This window comes from Columba livia, chromosome 3 (assembly GCF_036013475.1).
Source record: "Columba livia isolate bColLiv1 breed racing homer chromosome 3, bColLiv1.pat.W.v2, whole genome shotgun sequence".
In the NCBI taxonomy this organism is placed as follows: Eukaryota; Metazoa; Chordata; class Aves; order Columbiformes; family Columbidae; genus Columba; species Columba livia.
In genome coordinates, this window is record NC_088604.1 from 89,446,289 (window position 1) to 89,469,904 (window position 23,616).

The 23,616-nt window shown below is 40.5% G+C and overlaps 1 protein-coding gene across 10 annotated transcripts in view; it reads left to right on the forward strand.

The window, feature by feature from the left end:
- DAAM2 (dishevelled associated activator of morphogenesis 2) overlaps window positions 1-23,616 on the forward strand; it is a 232,962-nt gene that overhangs the window by 45,605 nt on the left and 163,741 nt on the right. For 2 of the 10 annotated variants that reach the window (XM_065058136.1, XM_065058144.1), the window contains exon 3: window positions 5,365-5,884. The exons of the other annotated variants lie outside the window; for them this stretch is intronic. The gene's annotated coding sequence lies outside the window, so the exon portion shown is untranslated. The remainder of the gene's footprint in view (window positions 1-5,364; window positions 5,885-23,616) is intronic. 10 annotated transcript variants of the gene reach the window in all.

The following is a 23,616-nucleotide window of genomic DNA, read 5'->3' on the forward strand; positions in this document are numbered from 1 at the left end:
TTAAAAGTATTACTTGTAAAAGCCTAAGTTACAGTGCAGCCCAAGGTGGTTTTTGGATTTTTTTTTCAAAAAGGCAAAAAAATCCTTGAAATTAAAAACGCTGAGGAATGTCATATATAAACTTTTGTTGGAATAGGTGCCTAGGGACAAGCTCACTCCAGCCCTCCTTAGTTCAGATGTTTAGAATGTCTAGCTAACAACATTTGGTTACTAATATTTGTGATACAGAGCACTTGTCTGCATATTTCACCTTTCTGTAAGGTGGCCATTTGCTAGAACATAGATTTTTATTATTATTTCTCTGAAACGCGAGGAGATACATGCAGAGTAGAAGGAAGCATTAAAAAATTATGGGGAAAGCAGAGGAAGTTCAGTTTTACAAATTGGTGCCCTCTATTTTGCTATGTGAAAAGTAGAAAGAAACTGAAAAAATCTGAAGTTCGGTTGATTTTTTTTTTTCCTAACACTGGCCTTCTATCCCCGAGAAAACAGTCATAAGGTGGTAGGTGTGAAAACAACCCAGGTTCTTTCAGGCCAGGCAAATGAAGTCAGGGTGAAGTTACTGGCTACAAATGCTTACAGTAGTCAGGGGCTGCTAACTACCTTTTATTTCTGGCAGATGGTCAATGTTTTGGTGGCAGAAAATTTAGTCTAATTCTGTCTGATTCTGTCTCCTTAGTTTTGAGGGATCTGAGTTTGAGTTGGGCTGTTATCTGAAAACAGAGTTGTACTTACAAAACATTTCAGAAATACCAAGGAAACTAAAGGAAGAAATGAGACAATTCCTGTCAAATTTCCACTTTTCTTTTCTTTTTTTTTCCCTTCCATTAGAGTAATCTCTGAACTTTGCTTTCTAAGCTTGTAAACCTTTTCTCCTTTCTGTAGGGCATATATCTCTTTCCTCTCTTCATATCTGTTGTCTAAGTTGCAGCAAATATTGACGGCTTTTCTTTGGTGTTTGCATGTTCCCTTGTCAGCAAAAAACTTACGCAGATCACTCACTAAATCTAAACCAGTACAGGAGAGAGGGTGATAATGGGCTTGAGAAGCCAATGAAAGAGAAGGAGCTGATGGGGAAAAAGGTGAAATTGAAATGTGCCATCTCCAGAAAAGTCCAAACCAACATCTTACATTTTATTATGATGGGTAAAGATTCAAATGTAGTTGTACTTGTAGTTGACCTAAATTCCATGCTGTGGGCCATTTTTTAATATGGAAAACAAATATTTTTTTTTAAAGAAAAATTGGTGGAAGTAGTTTGATAGCTAATACATTGATTTAAGGCAATGTCAAGGGTCATTATCTTCATGTTGAAGGCCATAACTTTCATTATCTGTACAAGTCTTAAAGGTCTGATAAGGCTTATGTTCTAGGAACCAAGTTATTTGCTTTTAACCATTTTTTTTAACTGAGAAAATAAACCCACCAAAAATAAATGTTTGTGCTGAGTTTGTAGTGGCAGCTAACTATAACATTTTTTTCCATGATGGCAGGAATGCTGCAGAAAAAGAAGTACAACAATACATCAGATGCAAGCTAGCCTTAACATCAAGAAGTTCTCTCCCAGTTTTACTCAAATATTTGGATGCATACACATGTGTAAATGCATGCATGCACACACACATGTACATGCATTATGATTCATCAAGCAGAAAACAACCTTGTGGCATTAATAGCTTTAATTTTTGGTTAATAATGAACTTTAATTCAGGTGAGCATTGTCCTCATCCCTACATTTTTAAAGTTCAAAGCAAGTTGTCAAACTGCTGTATTAACACACTAAAGATGTGGAGCAAGATTGAAAAGCTTTAATCTGAAACTTATATACCTGAATTGGAGCATGGTTTGATCCTTGTTCATCAGAAAGTCAGTGTGGGTGGAATCCAGCTCATAGATCTGATGGTGTGGTTTGAGCCCAAAGATAAAAATAATTTTTGAAGAGTTATACTAACTAAAAGAATCTACCTATATGCATGTCTATATTGTATTTACTATATGTGCCTCATTTCAGCCTCTCAGTGACAGGGAACAGAATTTCTTGTGGCTCTTTGGTAGTAAGGATTGTGATGGTTCCATCACCATGTTACATCCAATGTCAGTGTATAGTATAATAGCAATACAGCTCTGCATGTCACACTCAAGAGATGCTCAAAACATTGTGTGGTATTTCAGAGACTGGGAGACATGCAGAGATGATCTCTGTAGGAAGGATATGAGAGTCGTGCCAGTTCTGTAGCCCGAGGTGACTGCACAGGAGTCTTTGGCCCAGTAGCTGCACCGTGTGGTGGTGTCAGGCAAGGCACACAGCCGAGCTCACAGAGCCCTGGTGTTTAATCTCGTTGTCAGATGGAGCAGGCAGCCTGGCACTGGTATCCTCTCACAATGAGCGCTTTTGTTGTTAGATTAATATACTCGTGTCCTTTTGTTTTGACAAAGGATCTAACAAACAGTTGGTATCTCCAGAGGTGGAGCAACATCTAATGGAAGCTTTTGCTTCTGCATTCTACAAGGAATCTGTTTTCGAGAAACAGAATCTGTTTCTTTTTGTGTGTCCCTTTTCCCTTGTGTTTTCACTCATTACTGTTACAAGCCCTTATATATAGATGACACTAGAGCTTTGTGGTTTTGATCTTGGTCATCAGGGCCTAAAAATGCTTATAGAAATAGGCAGGTGATTTATTTAATGACCTTATTCCTGTATTCAGAAGAAGCTGCCTTCGTAAGTATTTTAGTGCTGTCTTGGGATATAAATGTTATGTGATACACTGTTCAGAAAGAGAAACATACCTTTTTTCTCTTGTGGTAACTTAGGCATTACTTCTGGTTTTGCTGTCCCCTATAAGCGTAGATACCAAAATAGCTCCTATTAAATGTCACTTATTGTGCAAGGGGATTGTTCTGCAGAGTCAAACATTTTTGCAAACTGCAACACTCTTCAGTTTTCACTGAGGTATCTGTAGTTCAACATTTAATAATAAAGCTGGCTTCTTTGTCATCTTTTATCCCAGGCTGTTACTAATACAAGTATTGAATTATATAACAGAGTTTGATGTACTTTTTTTTTTTGGTGGTGGTGAAACAGAGTCACAGAAAAAAATCGGTGATTTATCTAGTTTCATTTACTACTGACTAAATATGAAAGCATGCAGCAGAATTTGAATTCTACATTCTTTATTGTATTTAATATACCACACATTTCTCCTACAGCCAGTAATAGAAACCAGGAGTTGTGCTGTAACCATTAGACAATGCTCTGTCAATGGAACATCCAGATGCTGCGGTGAGGGGTTGGGGCAGCTTTCACATGGGATTATGAGGAGTGTAAGAAGCAACATACGTAAGGAGCAGCAGATATTCTTTTTTATCTTAACATTTATGGTGGTTAGATGATTTTGGTGCAGTGGCACAAGCCTGCTGGGCACTTTCTGGTGTTTTGCATGTTCTTGTTAGGTGTGTGCCAAGCACTGGAACATTGCTTTAGTTGCCCCCAAGCTTCAGTTTCTCTCCATTATTGATGCCTTTGCCATTCAAATCCCCATCCACTGCAGCACCTTACCCTGTTGTCTTGTAGGCAGACTCTGCCTGCTTTATACATATCAGCATAACCTTAGCTGAGGCATCAAATGGATGACCAACTTTGTCTTAAAGATAAGCATTTTGTTAACTTTTAACTAACGAACAAGACAAGGGCCATTTACTTTGGTTATACTGTATCATGATAAATGGTACAGTGTGCTAAGGTGAGAGGTGTGATGGTTCTGGTAATGTGAACCTACCTAACCCTTGTCCCTTGGCCTGCTACCGCAGGTTAATTCTAGAGCTGAATACAAGTCTTGGGCTCCAGAACCTTGTCTGGAGGAAGGAGAAGGCAGTGGGAAAGCCAGAGTATGAATCAGTTAATCATTCCCACCTCTCCTTTCAGGTCTTCTTTCCTCTTGCAATAAGAAGCTGAGAGGATAGAGAGGAGAAAGGGAGACCAAGACAGTTAGATGGAGCTTGCAAGGTGGAGATCAGTACCAGAAGTACCTAGGATGCAGAAGGAGGAAACAGAATAAATGGGCAGGGACTTGGAGAATCCAATGAAAAGAAGTAGCAGGCAGAGACGTGAGTGGAAAATGAGAATTAACAGACCAATAGAGTGTGTGAACAGAGGGGAGGACTCAGGGAATTATAAAGTCTTTTCTACCATGCATCACGTGTAGTTTGCACATGTACATCATATTAAACTTTCCCAGGTTTTGCGCTGAGAAAGGCAGTAGCTTAGTACAGCTCATGCTAGAGGAACGCCGATGTCTCCCTGTGGTTTAATACAAAGCTAATAATGCTGAAGATTATAATTTAGTAGTGTGGCTAAATGGCTGCTTTGCTCAGAGGGTATAAGGTATACATGCCAATACTTAGCAGATACCTACTGAGCCTGTTTGTGAAGGACCTTTAGCATCAAAAGGGCCAGATTCACCTTTTGGGTTCTACCCATGTTCTTTTACAATAGGAGCAAAGAAACAGAAAGATACCACATCGGCTTGCTCGCAGTTTGTACCCAATCTGTGCTCGCAGTGCATTGGTGTATGTTAAGGCAGAGAGGACAGGACAGTGGTGACTTGGTCTCATCTTGTTTGGTTTGGCCTGCTGGTTTGAAAGTGATATTTTTCCTCTGTAACTTGCTTTCTCTGGTTGTGCCATTAAATATATACATGCTTGTATATATGACTTTGCTTTGTGATATGTGTTGATTGGTGGTGTCATCATGGGAGTTCAGTTATTCTAATGAAAACAAATGACTTACACATACAGAGAGCAAACCGTATATTTTCTTGAGTTAAAAAAAAAAAAAAAGGCTTGAGAGAGATTTTGCAGATGGTATCACTGTCTCCAAATTTCAGTATTACTGTGTAACAGAGAATGCAGTTTCTTTCACTGCAGACAGCAACACACATGAAGCAGGCAGCTCCCCCGTATCAATCTAACTATTAATATCAGATATGGTTGAAAGTGGTCAGAAAATGGAAAATATGCTAGAAGCAGTGGTTTACCTAGGATTAAAACTATCTTGAGAATGGGTGAGGAGGAAAAACTGGGAAATGAGGGCTTTTTACTTAGTTACGTCATACCCTCTCCATTATAGGGAATAAAATCTCTGAAGGTCAAAATGATCCAAGGTGCGAGGGAATACTCCTAATCCTAGTGCCACTGCAAACCGTGGGCTGGGGACAGCGTGCCACCGTGTCTGCGGCGCATGGGGTGGAGGCGGACTTGCTGCACCCCACTGGGGTCCCTGCCGCAGATGGGAACCTGCCCCCGCGGTCCCGGGAAATGGTCGGACCCGTCCCCTTCGCCGTGTAATTATTCCCACCTGTGTTGCAGAGGGCGCGAGTGCAGCAAAAATGAAGAACGGCAACACCTGAAACCCTTGAATGAAAAGCTGCGTAGAAGAGAGTTGTTCTTGTTTCCAAGGCACGTAGGGAACTGTCTCGCATTGCGATGGTTATCGCCCGGGTTGGAAGCGACGAGCCCACCCCTCCCGCCGCCCCGGCTCCAGACACCGCCCCGGGCAGCCCCGGTAGCTCCCGGCTGGCGTGGGCTCCTGCCAGGCCGGAGCTTGTGCCTTTAAGAAAGTGCAGCACAGTAGCAGGGGCCGGCCCAGCCTCTCGAAGCCCGCAGCGCTGGAGCAGGGCTGGGAATGGGAAGCAGTTCCTGAGCTGCTGGGTCCGAGCGAGCTCACGAAGCAGCAGCAGCCTCCGGCACCCCCGCTCCCCTCGCTCGGCAGCATCCAGCGTGGGGACCAGCGCCCTGCCTGGCTCCCTGACACGGGCTGGACGTTCCTGAGTACTGAGCTCAGCCGCTGTAAAAAGCAAGTAGGAAAATATACAGCTGGATAAAATCGGTAAGTCAAACTAAAGTCACATCCTCCTTCGTGGGCTGCAGTTTTCCAGTCTTTTAATTTGTAATGTTTTTTGCAGGCCGCGGTTTTTTTTTTTCTTTTTTTTTTTTTTTTTTTTCGATTGTCTTCTGGGCAGAGCAACTGGGAAAACATGGACGCAAAATAAAAGTGTAAAAAAAACTTTCAGGATTTGTCACTGTTCGTGCTCCTATTTTAAAATCCTCTTTCCACAGTAACGCTTTGCTGCAGGAGTGGGGAACAGGAAACCAGCAAGTGCTTTTGTATGTGGGGGGAAAGAAAGCTGGTAAGAGTTGTAATTGGCTTTTCTTGCGGAGATGATTAAAGAGGGAGACTTGAAAAATAGACTTTCAAGAAGCTTGAAGTGACTTGTCATTTACTTTTCCAGAGTAAAAACAAATTTCGCTTTAAACAGTTTTAAAAGTCGCTGGGATGTGTGCAGGAGCAATAAGAATCTTTTAAAAACTGCGTTATCAGTGGAAATCTGGATGCCGAAGTATTGCCGAGCGGATGTTGTATATGTTTGTTTAAATTTAATTAAATAGACTGGCAGCTCTGGAAAAGCATAGGCATTAAATGCCATTTTCTCTGCATCAGAGAGAGGGCGCTGTTGCCGCATCTGGCATAATCCTCCCTAAAACGGGGACTTGGGAAAAGTTAAAGTGAAAAAATCGAGTAGAGATAAGATGTTTTAAACAATTAAACCAGAAACTACTCACACACGCGGAAAGCTACAGTATATAGCATCCACTTAGAGAAGTCAACGTTCTTCATTTCTCTTCTCTTAGGTTGTGGAGGTGGTTTGTTTGTATTTAAAGTGATTACCTGAATTATAAAGAAAAATATAAATTCTGTTGTTCAGCTCTAGAAATTAGAGCCTGGTCATGATCCTGTTATCTTTTCTGGCATGTGTTGTGGAATCAGCCTGGACAAAGAAGGAGGGGGAAATTATGGAATCTCCTGACAGAAACGTTGCTTCAGTAATGGTGTGTGAGATGAGGAAGAACTCTGACTCAGTGTTGATCAAGTTGCAGGCTGGAGTTAAACATCTGATATGGGAATGTATCCTTGGTATCCAGCACAGATGTTGCCGAGTTTGGAGACCTATAAGCTGAATAATAAGATCTGTAAACCCTAATGAGTGAACCACATATTTTCAAGTAGTTTGGAAAGAGGGTTGTGTTCAGTCAGATGTATAGCTTTCTTCATAGAAATCTCAATACCACTACTGGCACAGGAGGCTGATAGTTGTGCCATATTCTATCAATGTGTAATGAAGAGTTAGCAAATAGAGTAATAGACTGTCCTAACCTCTCTGTGTGTATACTTGCTTATGTGTACCCTGATGTGTAAAATAATACTCTGCTACTATGTGGAATAGGAATTGAGTTTCCTTGAATCAAAGGCTTCAAAAAGAATGAAGGTATTGTTTAAAGTAGTGCAGTTCTATTGTGAGTAGAGAAGAATCAGACCTGTCAAGTTTCCATCTGATACAACATCTATTAGAATTTGATGTTTCTGTTGTGACCTGGGCTTTGATTGTGCCTAAAACAAGATGATGTTTCTGTTTGGCTTTACTCCTGTTACTTACAATTTGTTTGCAGTGGAGTGGAAAGATCTGCAGGTTTTGAGTCCTTAATGTGAGATATGCTGAGCAAAGCAAATTAAAAGAACTGAATGACCATATAGAATGCAGTAATTCAGACTCTTGGTTATTATACCTGATTGAAGACTTTAGACTGCTACTACATCTGCTGAATGAGTGGAGAACGTGACCAGAAGCCAACTTTCCTACCTGCAAGAGACAACAGTTGTTGTGAGACAGTGCATCCTCGGGATGTTAGTAGTTTTTCAGGAAAACAACAACAAAAACCACAAAACCAAAACATGTTTCTTTTATACTCCTTATGATTCAGTAGACATCCAGGTATGAAAGGCCCTTTGAAATGATTTATTGGGTCCCAGGAAAGATTTCCCTCTTTAGTTTATCTCTGAACTAGCAGGTACTAGTCAGATGTCTGACTGATGCTTTGGTAACTTTTTGAAGAATCATTTTCACTTTCCTTCAAGCAGGCTTACCTGGTGGGATTACTCAGCTGTGCCCCTGCTGTTGTGCAGGACAGGCTGGACCACTGGAGAGTGGAGCAAGATCTTGAGAATGCTAGAACTATCAGACATCCTGAGACACATTTGACCCTAGCAGATGCTTTTCTTGCTAGGAGGCTAATTTATTCACTGGAAGTGTATGTCCTCCACAGTCACTGAGGTTCAGCTAAGCTCCTGTCAGTTACATCTCCCAATGTATTTAATTTGTCTGCATGACATTTTTAATATAGTAGTTGAAGTGATTTCGGTTCTCCTACTTGCCCTGTATTTTGAATTAAAATATTTGCGTCACAAATGAGATTTTGTGCCTGATCCTATTCTTACTGTGTTGTTTGGAAATGTACTTTAGTATGTGTTTTATTTTGCTCCTGAGTGTTTTTCTTTGGGTTATCTTGTGCCTGAGAGTCCACACTCTCTGTCGGTCTGTGGCTCATACTGAGGTCATACAGTTAAATCCTGTCAAGTCTCCAAAGCATTAGCTTAATATGACGTGTGTGATATTTAAAATGTGAAGAAATCCTTCACCTTATTTATGCCAAATTAAAGAAATGGAGCTTTCTTGAGTAGCTCTTTTCATTAGAAACTACTCTTTTTACCTGCCAGTAGATACTTTGGTGGTGGTGGTGCTATAAATTCTGTGCCTGCCATTGGAGTGCTTGTGTACTACTTTCTTACACTGACAGTAACTCTGCTGAGTGAGTCTCACCAGAGCAACACTTACCAAATTGTGAACAGTTTGGTTTCTAGCATTATTAGTTTTGGTTGTTGTTTTTCAGAGCTTCAGATTGTTGCGGTTAATTCATCTTTGAGCATCTTATCATAGTCTGCTTAATGAAGCCTACTACAAAATCCTTTCTCCGAGAATGTTTCTAGCTTCATGTAGTGCAGAATGTTATCACAGGTTATGAAGGCTTGTGGTGCTCACATAGCTGAGATGAATCTGGCTTTATTCTCTGTTGTAGGTAAAGCCTCTTCTTGCTTTATATAACAAGCAGGATACAAACTTATCCTCACTTTTGTATAAAAAAAACTCACAGTGCTGATAACATAGTAACCTGCCTTGGCCTTTGATAAAGGATTTCATAGTCAATTTTTTACACTGAAATGTGGTTTTACATCTGATTTATTTGCCTGTCTCTACTTTTGCAAGCATTTGGAATCCCACATTTTCCATCACACAAAGGATAAGTTTATCAGCATAAGTGAAGACCTCTCAAGTTGTCCTGAGCAATATCAAAAAATGTTGACTTGCAGAGAAGGTGAAGGAAAGTAAATAAGATTTAATAGCTGGTGTGGTTTAACCCAAGCTAGCAATACAACCACAATAGCTGCTTACTCACCCCCCTGAATAGGGGAGAGAATTGAAAGGGGAGAAACTTGGATTGAGATAAGCACAGTTTAATAAAATATTAATACACTACCAGTTAATAGGTATAAAAATTTAAATATAATATAAAAGTTACTCAATGCAATTCCTCACAAACTTTGTCCACACCAAGCAGCCAGTCCCAGGAAGCAGCACCTGGTCCTGAACAGCTGATCCCGAAAAGAGAAAAAACAAAAAAAGACAGAAAGGCCCAGAGGCCTCTGCAAAACAACAAAAGGCTGAACTAAATATCCCAAACAGAATTCCCCTGGCTCTGACAAAAAGAGTGAAGAAGAGAGAGAGTGGAAGATCCCTATTCTCCTTAAATATGAAGTGTGTTGCTAATGGGATGGATTACTCTTATTGATCAGTGTGGATGTCAGTCAAGGTCTGACCTGTCCATGTCCCCCTTTCTCGATGCCTCACACCTGCAGGCAGAGTGCTCAGAATGTCCTTGGCTCTCAGACCAGAGCAATTAAAAACATTAAGTCTGTCCTGGGGTGTTATCTCTTGTTCTCTAAGTCCAAATAATGGCCATGCTAGCTATGAAAAAGAAAAGTTTCTAACTGCATGAACAAAATTAACTAATTTTCAGTCAAACCAGCACGATAGCTCTGAAGGTGTAGATGGAAAGGAGTTATTGCAGGAATGTGTTCCTCAAAGAATAATTTCAGTGCAGTAGATACCCATATGCAGCTAGTCCCAACTTTTCCAGACAATGTCAGATCTACCAGTGCTCATGTGCATGAGCATCTTTTAAGGCATCAACTTATTTCCATCTTCATACATGCACAACTGTCATCTTGTGTCTGAGGCAGCTGATGACTGGCGTGTGTTCATTTGTCTTATTTGTAGTTCCAAAATTATTTTTTCTTAACCAGATTTATCAGAATCTTTGGAAATATTGAAGCTTTCTTTAGTCTCAATACATTATTGAGAGTATTATTTCTTAAATGTATGAAAAAATGAACAAGATGTGTTTAAAAAAATTTTAGGCACTCTGTCAGTTTAATTATACTTACAAAAGCAGGGTAATGACCTAATATATCATTAAATAATTACATTTAAATACTGCACTGACCTTGCCAACCAGTAAATCAAAACAATGGTGAAATCCCTTTTGTCGTCTTTGCTACACCCCAAAACCTGTGAAATAATCTTTTGAGCACTTAGCAAAAGTATGTATCAAGTTGATGTATTTTGGAGCATGAAATGGGGAAAAGAGGTAGGAATTTGTAGATTCATGCTGACCAAAAAAGGCTCTGCTGAGATCCTCCCTTCCTCTTTTAGAATTGGGTAAGTTCAAGAGACCATGGGTTGTGAAGGTTCCATATAAGAAAAAAAGGCAAAGTGGCAGTGGGTAGTGCTGTTATTCAGTATGGGCTGCATTTCTTAGTGCCTTCATTGGAAAGGATATTTTTATACTAAGAGCTGCTGCTTACCATCTTGTCAAATTGTCCTTTTTTTTTTTTTTTGGGGGGGGGGAAGGGAGGGCGGGGCTGGGCAGTGCAACTGATTCAGGGTGTAACAGCTGAATTTTAAAGTGGAGCACAGAGCACAAACGGTTCTGAAGTCTTTGTCTGCATATTTCTTAATTTCCTGCTCTGATGCATTGTTCTATTTGAGAAACCTGACAGGGTGAGAAACGTGGATGAGCAGAAGGACCATCAAATAATGAGCTGTCGATTATGCCATGTGGTTTATAACACAATAACCAGCTGCAGCAGGTAGGCTGAGGGCACCATTCCCAACTGCCCCTCCCAGTTCTTTTCACTTGTGCTTCATGTGGGGTATTTTTTTGCTTGTTTTAACTGGGCATTGTGTTGTTTAGCCAATATGATGTGTTAGCTAGATGGTGTGTCTAGCTCTGCAACCTCTTTCTAGATGAATCAAGACCTGTAACTTTACCTACATCTGTCTATTAACTGGCATAATCACATAGCTGTATTTATTTTGAAATCCACATTAAGTACATGGAGAAACACTGTAATTTCATTTCTCCAAGAGAATCTTTTCCAGCAGCTGATGAAACGCGAGCTTATACCATATGAAAAGTTGGTGTTATCATTTTCATTTAATTAAAACAATAAACCCCAAATCCCTTACAGCGGCAGTTTTATAAACACCGTGTGTGTATGCATGTGTATGTGCATGCCCATACTAGTGCTTCTCTCTTGTGTTGACAGCTTGTGCTTTGACAGCAGGCTGGGCATTATCATATGCTTTCAGGTACAGGACTTGATGCAGGGGACAGATGGGGGATTTTTTTTTTTCCTTGTACTGCAGCTGGAACAAACCAAAAATAAAAGTTTCAGTGTTTGCATCAAAATTATCTTCTTTTTTTATTTCTTTTTAAGAAAACACACCAGCGGCTCCATTTTTATCTTCTGGTAGGCAAACAAAACATTTTTCTGGCAATTGGATACCTTAGTAAAATGAACAGTAAGTTGATTAAATGTGCCAAATTTGTGTGTGTTCTAAAAGTCAGGAAGCTGGATTTGCTTGAACAGAAAGGTGCACTGGCAGCTGGGGCTGAACTGCCTCTTGGCACCCACATCTATCTATTAAGCACAGATCCCGGTAAGCTGAAGGATTATTATCTTTCGAAAGTCTTGAACAGCTTCACCGGTGAGTTGGATTTCTTCTGTTTTTGTTTTAAAAAGGCAAAATTAATTTAGTTTGGGTGAAAGCTGTTACGGTGGCAGCCCTGGAAAACTGCCGTCCCTTTGTTCAGCCACAGAACAAGTGGTGCCTTGGACCATGGCTGAGACAGCTTCCCCAGTGCTGCTTTCTAGCTTTGCCTTATAGTCCAGTTAGAGGCTCAAACCTGAAGTTCAGCATCATTCTGTTCAACTTCATTTTTTTGGCCAGCACTGTTGGATTGCCAACCAGGAGCTGACTAGTCAGATTTGGAATGGCTGCTTCTGTGATCTGTGGAGGTTGTGCCAACAGAAGTCCTTGTGATCTTTCTGTTTCAAGTGAGAAATAATGCTGTGGTAAACTCACTCATTTATCAGGACAGCCTTGATCATTTCGTATGAGCAGCCATCAAGTGGGAACGGTTTTTGTTCATTTTCCAAAATGAATCCAGCCTAGTGACCTAGTGGAAAGACATAGTGTATTCCATTACCAGCCCTCTGAATCGTTTAACCGCCTGATGCGGTTTTTCAGTATGCCACTTGCATTACACAAGTCCTGTGTTTGTAGTCTCTCTATTCTTTGCTCAATTCAGAGGCCTTTTGGAAAGTTGCTTGTGGGCTTTTGCATTAATCTTATCCAGAAGTCCGAGTCTGTGAACTGCAGACACTTCCTTTCAGGCTGGAAGGTGGGACAGGGTGACTACTTATGAGAGTGGCACAGAGGTTGTGATAGTACCTACAAGGATGTGAAATAACTTTAGCACAAACTAAACTTTGTGGCAAGGTGTTGCATTTTAAAAAAAGAGATACTGTTTTTAATATTTCTGCAAGCTTTGTGTTTAAATCTCAGGAAAAATGGAAGAAGACATAGATACAATTGTTTAAACAATAACTGTCTTTTAATCATATTCTCTAGGAAAAAAACCAGCAACAACAACATACACACAAACCAAAAACCCTTTGATTTCTGTCTATAGAGCACTTGTCATAAAAGTATATATTTGTACTGGAAGCTGTTTTTCACTCTGTGTTGGTTATTTTTTAATTACATATTACACGGGAAAAAGAGTGAAACTTGGCCAGGTAGTTCCAACTTCCTGTTTCTTATTCACTTCGCTAACAGTTCTTTCATCGTCTAATACTGTACAGCATTTCAGCTGAAAGCCCTTCAGGGATTTATTTATATAGAACAACCTTTTTTTCTTCACTTAAGAAAATACTTGAGAACAAATAACGAGTTCTAGTGACACTAGGTTTTAGTCAATAATGTTATGCTTTTGCCAGCCATCCTATGCCATGCTTAAGGTGGCTGACTTGTAGGTGAAATTAAAGTGAAAAAATGAAAATGTACTTCAGCCAAGTTGTTTTTCTTGTTTCATTTATTTTTTCAGGGTGCCTTAACTAGCTGGAAAGAAGGCAACCACTGCAGAGCTTTGACTTGGAGCACCATAGAGAAAGAACAAGAAAGTGTGACTGTCAGGATTTGGAGGCTTATGCTTATGTTTCCTACTTTGACTTCTTTCATGTCCCAAGGCCCAGGCAGTCAAAATAGCTCAGAGTTACATTTTCAGTTTCTCAGTCTGAGAACCAAATTACATTAGTAGTCAGGCATCTAATGTGCAAAATTCTTTAGCAAAATATAGCATCTCATACCTCAGCAATATTTGAACTCTCTGGGAAGTCTGGTCTCTCAGCTTTACTTGGTGGTTAACAGGAGTCTTTCCATATTTCAGAAAGACTTGCTAATCTACGGAGTGTTGTGAGATGCTTTATAAAAGTAAACTTTTTTTTTTTTTTTTTTTTTTTATTGATGCCCTTGCATGTTTCAACCTTATTCCTTTGAGAACCAGAGCAAAGGTCAGCAGGACTGGAGTTCCAGTATAGGATAGCTGCAATATGGCTGGTTTTCCAATTCAGCCTTTAATTTGTGATTAAAAAAAACCCTAACATTCCCCTCCTTCTAAAAGTATACAAACTTCTTTGACTATAAAGATGTGCTAGACCAGCAGGGTACCAGTGCATAATTCTCAGCACTCAGAATTTCTTGTAGGGCAGAAGTCACAGTGAGATATTGGGTTACCAAATATGTCTAGTGACTCTGCTTCTGAGGACCACTTTGTATGGAGCACAGCTGTAAAACTACTGGAACAAACCAGCAGCACCAAAAGAATGTTCTGCATTAAAAAACTATGTTCTCTTCTGTTTCCTCAAACGTGGGAGATCAGATCTTGTAAACAGTCTGTGTGTGTGTGGACAGGGTTAGAAAGCTACTGTTATACAACAGCATGTATTAAATGAATAATGGTATATGGATACATGTACGCATGAGAGTGATCATTGCTTAGTAGTTGCACAGTTTGAAGGGCCTTAGGTGGATTTGATTCTACACATGGCTGCATGTGTGGAAGGGATATACATGAAGTTATCATGCTACTTGGTTTATTGAGCCCCTTATCCCATTGTCTGAAACTGTGATTTGTTATGCTGTGATATGATCCAAAATAGAACCACAACTCACTGAAGCGGGTTCTTTCAATCCTCTGGGAATGTTATTCTGGCTTAAATGCACAAAACTGCAATGTGTAATACAGAGCTGCAGCTTATAGATCAACACTGACTCTATTTGTGGGAATGAATGAATACCTCATGTTTGATGTGCTATGGGAGAGTTCACAGATGATTTCTTAAGTTACAGTACTATATTTTTTCATGCTTTTTCAATGTCATATGTTTTGCTTTTTCTTCTATGTGTAGAATAGGGTGGTATTATACAGGGTTTTTCACTATAAAAATAGAATGTGAAAAGATTTCTCCCTGGTGACTCTTTTTAATGGTTTCGGAGACTTCTTTCCAGCAAAATTTCACTCAAGTCTGAAATATACACGTGAACGCTTCTACACCCATCCACACATTCCACAGCTATAAATCTTCTTTAACTCGTTCTTCCTGAATGCTTTGCTGTTGTTTTTCTTTTTTTTCCTCACTTATCTACTCTTATCTATGGTTCTTTCTGACAGCTTTAACCCTTGGATTCAGGTCTGTGAAGATAACTTCTCACAGTCTAGTCTAATAGTTACGTGATAGGTGGGAGGCTTCACTTCCATACTGTTTTTTGCAGTTGTTCATAAATATATAGAATTTTATCACTGATTCAGCCTTTTCTTATGAACCAAATTTTTACCTGAAAATACTGAAATCCCTACAAGTGGATAAATTCCATTCAAAACAAAACAAACAAAAACCCACCATGACCAGCAAAAAATTACAACAAACAAACAAAACCACCGCCACCAAGATAAATTTGCATAACAAAGAAATCAGCCTCATGCTTATGCTAGCTGCCCTGTTAATATTCTAGTTCTGCTGCACCTTGTCTCTGGATTTTATTTATTTATGTCTTGACTCAGCAGAGGATGAGATGTGCAAGGCTGAAAAGAGACCTCTTGAGTCATGGAGTACAGCATTTCTGCAATTGGAGGAAATCAAGTTGCAGGCTTCCCTTTGTAAATTTATCAGTCTTTGTCTTAAAATTAAACAGCTTTTGCTCCTGTTGTTTCCCATTAGGAAGTCATTTAAGAATCTCACTCCTCTGTTTAGGAATCTGCTTCTAATTTCCAAACTAAATTTGTTCATAGCCAGTTCATACCCATTTGGTTTTGTGCCAACACTGGTCTTTAATAGTTCTTCCCTTTTCTTATAGTCCTCCTGTGATCTGACAGGATTCTTGACTGTGAAGGTAATTAAAACTGTGCTTCTCTTTGCAAGGTTCTTCATTACCAGTGACATTGTGCTTTGTTTTGATAAATTCTTCAGTTTTGACAGCTCTTTAGTCTTTCCAGTCAGTTCTCAGACAGAAGCAGGAGAAGGTGGGTGTTTGCGTTTTACTAGAGAGTCAGAGAATATGTATAACTTTTTTGTAACTCTGGGGCCAGGAAGGTGAGATGGGGAGGAGGAGAAGGTGGTCTTCATGTTTTTGTATCTGTAAAAAGCTTTCACTGGGGACTTTGAAGAATGATGTGGGTCTGAGCATCTGGTGCCCAGGATAAGCAAAGGTATTGATCCTGTGGTTTCATCCAGTCCAATTCTCCCATCACTCTGTAAAAACCTGCTTGAAATGAGCCAGCTGATAAAACTGTTGAAGGGAGTGCAGCTTGCAAATGAGTTTTTGAGGGCAACTTTCCAGCTCTTTCCTCAGAAGGAATGATGCAAGCGGCTCCCAGAGCCCCAGACAAACGCCTGGGATCTTTCTTCTTTAGAGCATGTGGAGAGTCCCTGAGAAGAGCCGAGTCCGGGGGCTGACAGAAAGATGAAGCCAAAGGCCTATAGTGGGAACCTCCTGCTGTCAGGATCCCACGCTAAGCTGCAGTTGAGGGCAGGCATAGAGGGGAGAGAGAGCTGAGTAAGGTTTGCTGTGACCTCAATATGTTCCCATGCATCTTCCCTTGCCGGGCAGTGCTCAATGGCATCATTTACGAGATTCCTCAAATTCTGTGAAACTCGGTGGAAAAAAAAAATATATAGTCTATTCAGCATGCTACTGTATGTTATACTACACATATCAGCATGCTACTGATCTTAAACTTATATAATTAAGGTTAGGTGTTGCTTATAAGACAGTTTTCTTTGTTTAACAGAGTGCATCAAAAACAGGACTTTTTGCACTGAAGTACTGGACTCAGTCAAACTGTGTGAAGTTTAAGTTAGAATTTGGGGACAGGAGGACAAAGGGTGGAGAGGAGGGAGAGCCAAAGCAAAAGACCTGGTTCCTGGATTAGAGCAGATGGTAGGTAGCAAGTAGGTAGAGCAGATGGTGTGAGAATAGTCAGCCTTCTGTTTGGATCCATCAGGTGAATACTGTGGTTTTGAGCTCTTCTGAAGTCACTGTCTGTATTTTTCTGTGGATGTTGAATTATTTTTTTATTAACAAAGAAATGAAAACACTTTTAACACTTTTCTTTCTTAAATTCTGCCCCCCACCCCGCACACACACACCTGCCCTGTGATGCAAAGACAGGAAAAAAACCCCTAACATTTCTCACCCTGTTCTAAGTAGAGCAGCTACATTCTAGGAAGAAGTTGTTTCAATATATTTTTAGAAATCAGCTGGACTTGGGGCTAGGGATAGCTCTACCCAAGCAGTTTTTCCTCTATATTCTGTTTTATTGTCTCCATTGCTTCTGTGGTTAAGAGGTATGCACACACAGATACGGCAGCTTGCTGCATTGAGCACTGCTTGTATTCCCTCTCTGCTGGGAGTTTCCCAAGTCAGATAGCTCTGGAATCCTCCTGAAATGAAGTTGTGGGGGACTGGTGCAAAAGAATATTTGGTGCTTATTTGCTGATTGGTAATTCAAAGTAACTGTTGTTTCTCTCCTCCAACAGATCAATTTAAACAGTCTTAATCATTAATTGCATGAGGTGCTGATGCTTTCATGACGATGAGTAAATCAATTTTAAATTGCCTTTGTTCGACTGTATGTAAAGGACCAGAACCAGGCTTTTTCTGTTCTCTTCCATCCTGATGATCTCCAAGCAGGAATAATCTAAGTTTATAGGTAAACTGCCCTGCACTTAATAGATTTTCAGAGCCCAGCACACTCTTCTGTTTTCTGATGAGCTCTGTAGTTACTTATTGGTTCTTTGTTTGTTTATAAAATATGAATGGTAATGATTTGCCTTACTTATGGCCCTTACAAAATAGGCTGGTTGAAAATCTTTCCATTTTTGGACTTGGAGTATATCCTTATGCTCTGATTGCCTTTTGTGATGGTTTCCCAAGATGAAGGAAAAGTGATGTTAATTGTATTATACTCATACTGAGGAAAAGGTTCATACAGGACAGGCTGAACCAGAAATAAATGTTCTTTTAAAAAGCAATATAGTATCCATAGAAGGAAGTAAATGGCTGGATTCAGCTTGCAGGGATGACAAAATTCTTTGCTATTACCTTCCACCCCCCTCCTCTGGCAAATGTGATATTGAATACATTTAACAGGTTCAAACTTTGAGGGCCTGATGCTAAGCATTCCTTGTGTGTTTTCTTGAATTTCTTAATATATATACATTTGTGATACACTGAGCATTCTGTGCATGGTACTGTAAGGCTCCCTTGCAAATGCAGCTCAGTTATTTGTCTGCAGCCCACAGTTGCCATTAATTCAGAAGGCTGAGGCAAATGACCAAAATTATCCTTTACCAATGGGGCAACATTTCCCAGAAGACATACCTGAGAGCACCTGGGTGTATGGCAGCATTAATGCTGGGGAAAAGGGAGTATCTTTTCAGAAGTAACGCAATAGGTGGTTTAAGCAATTAAATGAGGAAGAAGGGTAGGCTGGTTTGAGCAGAAAACACATACTTTTGAAATTAAAGAGGTCTACATATAATGAATAAGAACCTGATGGTTTATTTTAAAAGAACAACATCTCCTTTCACAAAATCAAGGTGTAGTGTTTTAAATCAAAAGGCTAGTTAAATAGTCAAAAGAGTAGTAGAGTAGTCAAAAGTTTTGTTGTTAAAGATGCTTTTGGCTACAATGATACTTTTAGACTGAGTTGTGGTGTGGTATGCTTTTTTTTGGGGGGGGGGGGAGGGGAGCAGGTGGTTTCTGATATTAGCAACCTGAAATTTAGTTTCCAGGTGATTTTTGACCTTCTATTTATTGGGATCTCTTTCTGGTCTGAATAAGCACATTTTGCTAAAAGATCTTTGCTTCTTATCTTTCCTCATTGTGCGTTTGAGCTATATTCATGGGAGCTTTGTACACAGCTGACTGCTTCGTCACTTCTGACGTGCTTCCTGGTAACAACACCAAAGGCATTTAATGTTTGTAATGTAAAAGGCAGGATTGCCCTTGACTTATTGACAGTGGTCAATGACAAGTCTGGAGTCAGAATGGCCACAGCTGTTACCGAGTGTGGAGGTAGGAAAAATCTCTTGGTGGATCTTATGTAGGACTTTATTTAATGTGTGCTATATGAATCTTACTCCTCTGAAACACAACTGAATTTCACAGATGAGAAACGGACTGGATCTATTCATAGTGGCTAAGGAAGGAGTTGGCAGTCAAACAAAGCTGGTGAAAATCTGTTTCTGCTGATATGCTTTAGAGCTTTGCTCTGACTATTTGTTATGCAAGATTGAAGTTGAGCTGTTTCAAGATGATTGTTTTATTGATCAGTTATGTATGTATGACATTCAGACCTTGCCACTGCTTGAAAATATTTCTACAAGGAACATTGAGCTTGCTGTGTGTGCTTAATACATAAGACAGAGATGCAGAATATACATAGACAGCACTGTTACGTTAGAAAACTGGCTGTAGCCTGGGCATTATTGTGGGTTTTTTTGTTTTGGTTTTTGTTTTTGTTTTTTTTTTTTTTTTCCCTCTCTTGTGATGTAGAAATATTGGTAATCCTGGAAATGAACATGTTGCAATTTCAACATTGTGCAGATGGGTACAATTTCCTTAATTAAGTTCTTTTATAATCAGCATGCAGTTCTGCCTCTGATCTTTTTCTACTCATTACCAAGTCTTAATTTGTAGAGAGTTTCCTTTTTAAGTGGTTTTAAACGAAGTTCAGCTTTCCTGAGGCAGCCTGCAGTGCCGCTTTCTGGGAATTATTTACTGGGTCTTTATCAACATGAACTATACCCTGCCCAACCTGTCTGAACATAGTCCAGTTCCAGGTGTGTTGACTAACCAGAGAAGTGAAAATTGATGGTACTTTACCCTTTCTTACAAATGGGTAAATATCTCTTGGTGGCATCTGTGGGCGCAAGCTGGCAGGGGGAGAGATTTGTCTTATCCTAGTGCCTTTGAACAGCCCAAAAGCAGCTTTTCTTCCCTCCCTCTTGTTTTAGATACAAACATAATTATAATTTAATTATGAACACATTCTCTTATGCAGACAGAGATCATGATGAGTAACAGATGGTACTCCAGTCTTACCTTTCCAATGCAACTTGCAGAAGCAACTATGTATTACTGCACTCTAGTAATTCTTCAAGAGAATAGCAGAGGGACTTGGCAATCCTGACTTGCTGGACTGTATTCTTGGCTTTGGGATAAGGTAGGAGGGAATATAGTTTGCCAATTAAAGCAGAGGGTGGGTGACTTGGATTTCTGGTTCATTAGGTATATCCTCTGTGTGGTATGGAAGAGCAGTGTGTGATTCTGAAGACTGACTTGCTACCTAACTTATAGACCGGTCAGCCTCACCTCTGTCCCTGGGAAAGTAATGGAACAGCTTATCCTTGGTGCCATCTCAAGGCATATCAAGGATAAGAGGGTTATTAGGGGCAGTCAGCATGGCTTTACCAAGGGTAAGTCATGCTTGACCAACCTCATAGCATTTTATGAGAATGTAACAAGGTGGATGGACGATGGCAGAGCGGTGGATGTGGTCTACCTTGACTTCAGTAAAGCCTTTGACACAGTCTCCCACAGCATCCTCACAGCTAAGTTGAGGAGGTGTGGTCTAGACAATAGAGTAGTGAGGTGGGTTGCAAACTGGCTTAAGGAGAGAAGCCAGAGAGTGGTAGTCAGTGGTGCAGAGTCTAGTTGGAGGCCAGTATCTAGTGGAGTGCCTCAGGGGTCAGTACTGGAGCCAATATTATTCAATACATTCATTAACGATTTAGATGAGGGAATAGAGTGTACTATCAGCAAGTTTGCTGATGACACTAAGCTGGGAGGAGTGGCTGACACGCCGGAAGGCTGTGCTGCCATCCAGCGGGACCTGGACAGGCTGGAGAGTTGGGCCGGGAATAACCTAATGAAATTTAACAAGGGAAAATGCAGAGTCCTGCATCTGGGCAGGAACAACCCCAGGTTCCAGTATAGGTTGGGAAACTACATATTAGAGAGCAGTGTAGGCAAAAGGGACCTGGGGGTCCTGGTGGACAACAGGATGACCATGAGCCAGCACTGTGCCCTTGTGGCCAGGAAGGCTAATGGCATCCTGGGGTGTATTACAAGGGGGGTGGTTAGTAGATCGAGAGAGGACCACATCTGGAATATTGTGTCCAGTTCTGGGCCCCTCAGTTCAAGAAGGACAGGGAACTGCTGGAGAGGGTCCAGCGTAGGGCAACAAAGATGATTAAGGGAGTGGAGCACCTTGCTTATGAAGAAAGGCGGAGGGAGCTGGGTCTCTTTAGTTTGGAGAAGAGGAGACTAAGGGGGGACCTCATTAATGTTTATAAAAATATAAAGGGTGAGTGCCATGAGGATGGAACCAGGCTCTTCTCGGTGGCAAACAATGATAGGACAAGGGGTAATGGGATCAAGCTGGAACACAAGAGGTTCCACTTAAATTTGAGAAAAAACTTCTTCTCAGTGAGGGTGACAGAGCACTGGAACAGGCTGCCCAGGGGGGTTGTGGAGTCTCCTTCTCTGGAGACATTCAAAACCCGCCTGGACATGTTCCTGTGCGACCTCACCTAGGTGTTCCTGCTCCAGCAGGGGATTGAACTAGATGATCTTTTGAGGTCCCTTCCAATCCCAAACATACTGTGATACTGTGAATCACCTAAGTGTTGTGGGAGGGATCCAGAACTCAGAGTTGGGGCCAGTACCCTTATTCTGGCTTCTCTGAAAGTCTATTATTTCTCAGTCAGTGAGACTGATTTCTATGTAATCATCTTTTTGGGGGCTGGATTTTTATCATCCTGTCATCCTGGCCTTATGTATCACAGATGCATAGGGTATTTTCCAAAACTTGACAGTCTTAACTTCTCTGTCTTCTGTTTCTTTCCCTGCAAGAATGGGTAGGCTTAAACTGGTGGACTCAATCCATTGCATTAGGCAGAGACCCTAGGATGAAAGAAAGATAATACAGTAGTAGAAACAGTGAATGGGTTTAAAAGCTCCCTTCTTGATTGTCGAGGGTTTAGATTGCGGGGTGACAATAAAATCCTGGCAGATGTATTGCTAACCCCCTCTCCCCCCCACTTCCCCATTTTTGCCCCTCCCTCTCCCCGCTTCCCACTCAGGACAGGCGATCGGGAGGGAAAGAAGGACAGAGAGAAGAGAGTTGGAAAAATTAAAAATGTTTTACTAATGCTACTAATAAGAATAGAGAAAATAATACAAAATATACAAAACCAATCTTGAAAGTCTCAGCAACTGCAGAGCCGGCACCTGAAGTCCTGGATTGGACTCTGCAGCCAACCGGAGCTGGATTCAGTCTGTCACTAGGCCTCAGTTCGCAGGGACGACTAGCAAGGTCCTCTCCTAATGTCGGCCATAAGCAGAAGGGAAAAAGCAAAGGCAAAAGGGATGAGATCCTTGTGATCTCCCATTTTTATATGAAGTATTCACGTGAATGGAATGTTATACGCAGTTGGTCAGTTTCTTGGTCACCGGTTTCTCGTTGCCCCTCTTGCGAGATGTCCATCCATGCTTATCAGTAAGTTTGCATTCCATTGCTAGGTTTACCAAAACATGTCTGGTTCTCCAGGAAAATGCAGTTAATATGAAGGCTTTAGCTGACAGGCAAAATTCACTGAAAGAGAAACTTGTTTTTAACAAAACCAGGACATTGATTAAAAGGGATGAGATCTGTCTCTCACATTATTTTATGTAACAATAAGATTGTGTGTACAGGTTAGGAGATTTGAATAGTTTCATGGAAAACTTTCACTCTTCACTTTTATCTTAGATGGATGTCTTTGTACATGCATATACACATACAGATACACAAGCTCTCCTGACTTACAGTTTGTGTACAATTACTGACCTCATCAAATCATGCTTTACAGGAATGTGTTTCTCCTACCTTTCCCTTTTCACCTTAGCTAGAACTTAAGCAGCTGAGTAACAGAAAATAAAACTTTTAGGGTACTTAAAATGCACTCCTTAGTCTTTGAGGTCAAAAAAACCTACAAAAAAACCACAACAACAAACCAAACCAAAAAAAACCCAAACAAAACCAAACAAACATAAAAATCAAACAGAAAAGCCTCCATAAATCCTGGTGTCTCAGTGTTACTTTTGCTCCCTCACTTGTTTACTTTTGATCTGTCAGGTTGATGGAATTGGTGCATGAAGCACGTAGAAGGTGACCTGGGCAGAACTTTCACTTCTCCGTTGGCTTCATATATTCCTATTTCTGTGGACTTATGTTTCATTTTAAGTGTCCTCACCTCCTCTGTTGCTTTCAAGAATCTTGAACTAGATTTTTTCCTTATGTCACAGAAATCATCTTGCCCCTATGGCATTTTTGTCTGGATCTACCCTCTGCTGAAGTTTTACAGGCATCAGATTCTCTGCCAAGTAGTGGGAGAAGGCTCTTTGAGAGCTCTACCTATGAGCAGTACCACAGCATTTTCAGATACCTGTACTTGTCTGAAATTTATAGCCTTAAAATTTATATTCCTCTCATGCATTTTTTTTTTTCTCCCTAGACTGTTGTTTCTTGAGTTCCATATTTATCTGGTCCTGACTGACTTTGCCTGTCATTACCTTATGATTTGTCTTTTGTCTATGGTCTCATTTTCTACTTTCACCTGTCTGTTCTTTTCTAGGGGTTCTCTTTCATCTGAACTTGAATAGCTACCGAGTAACTTGTCCACATTTAAACTTCTGATTGGGCCCTCTTGAAATA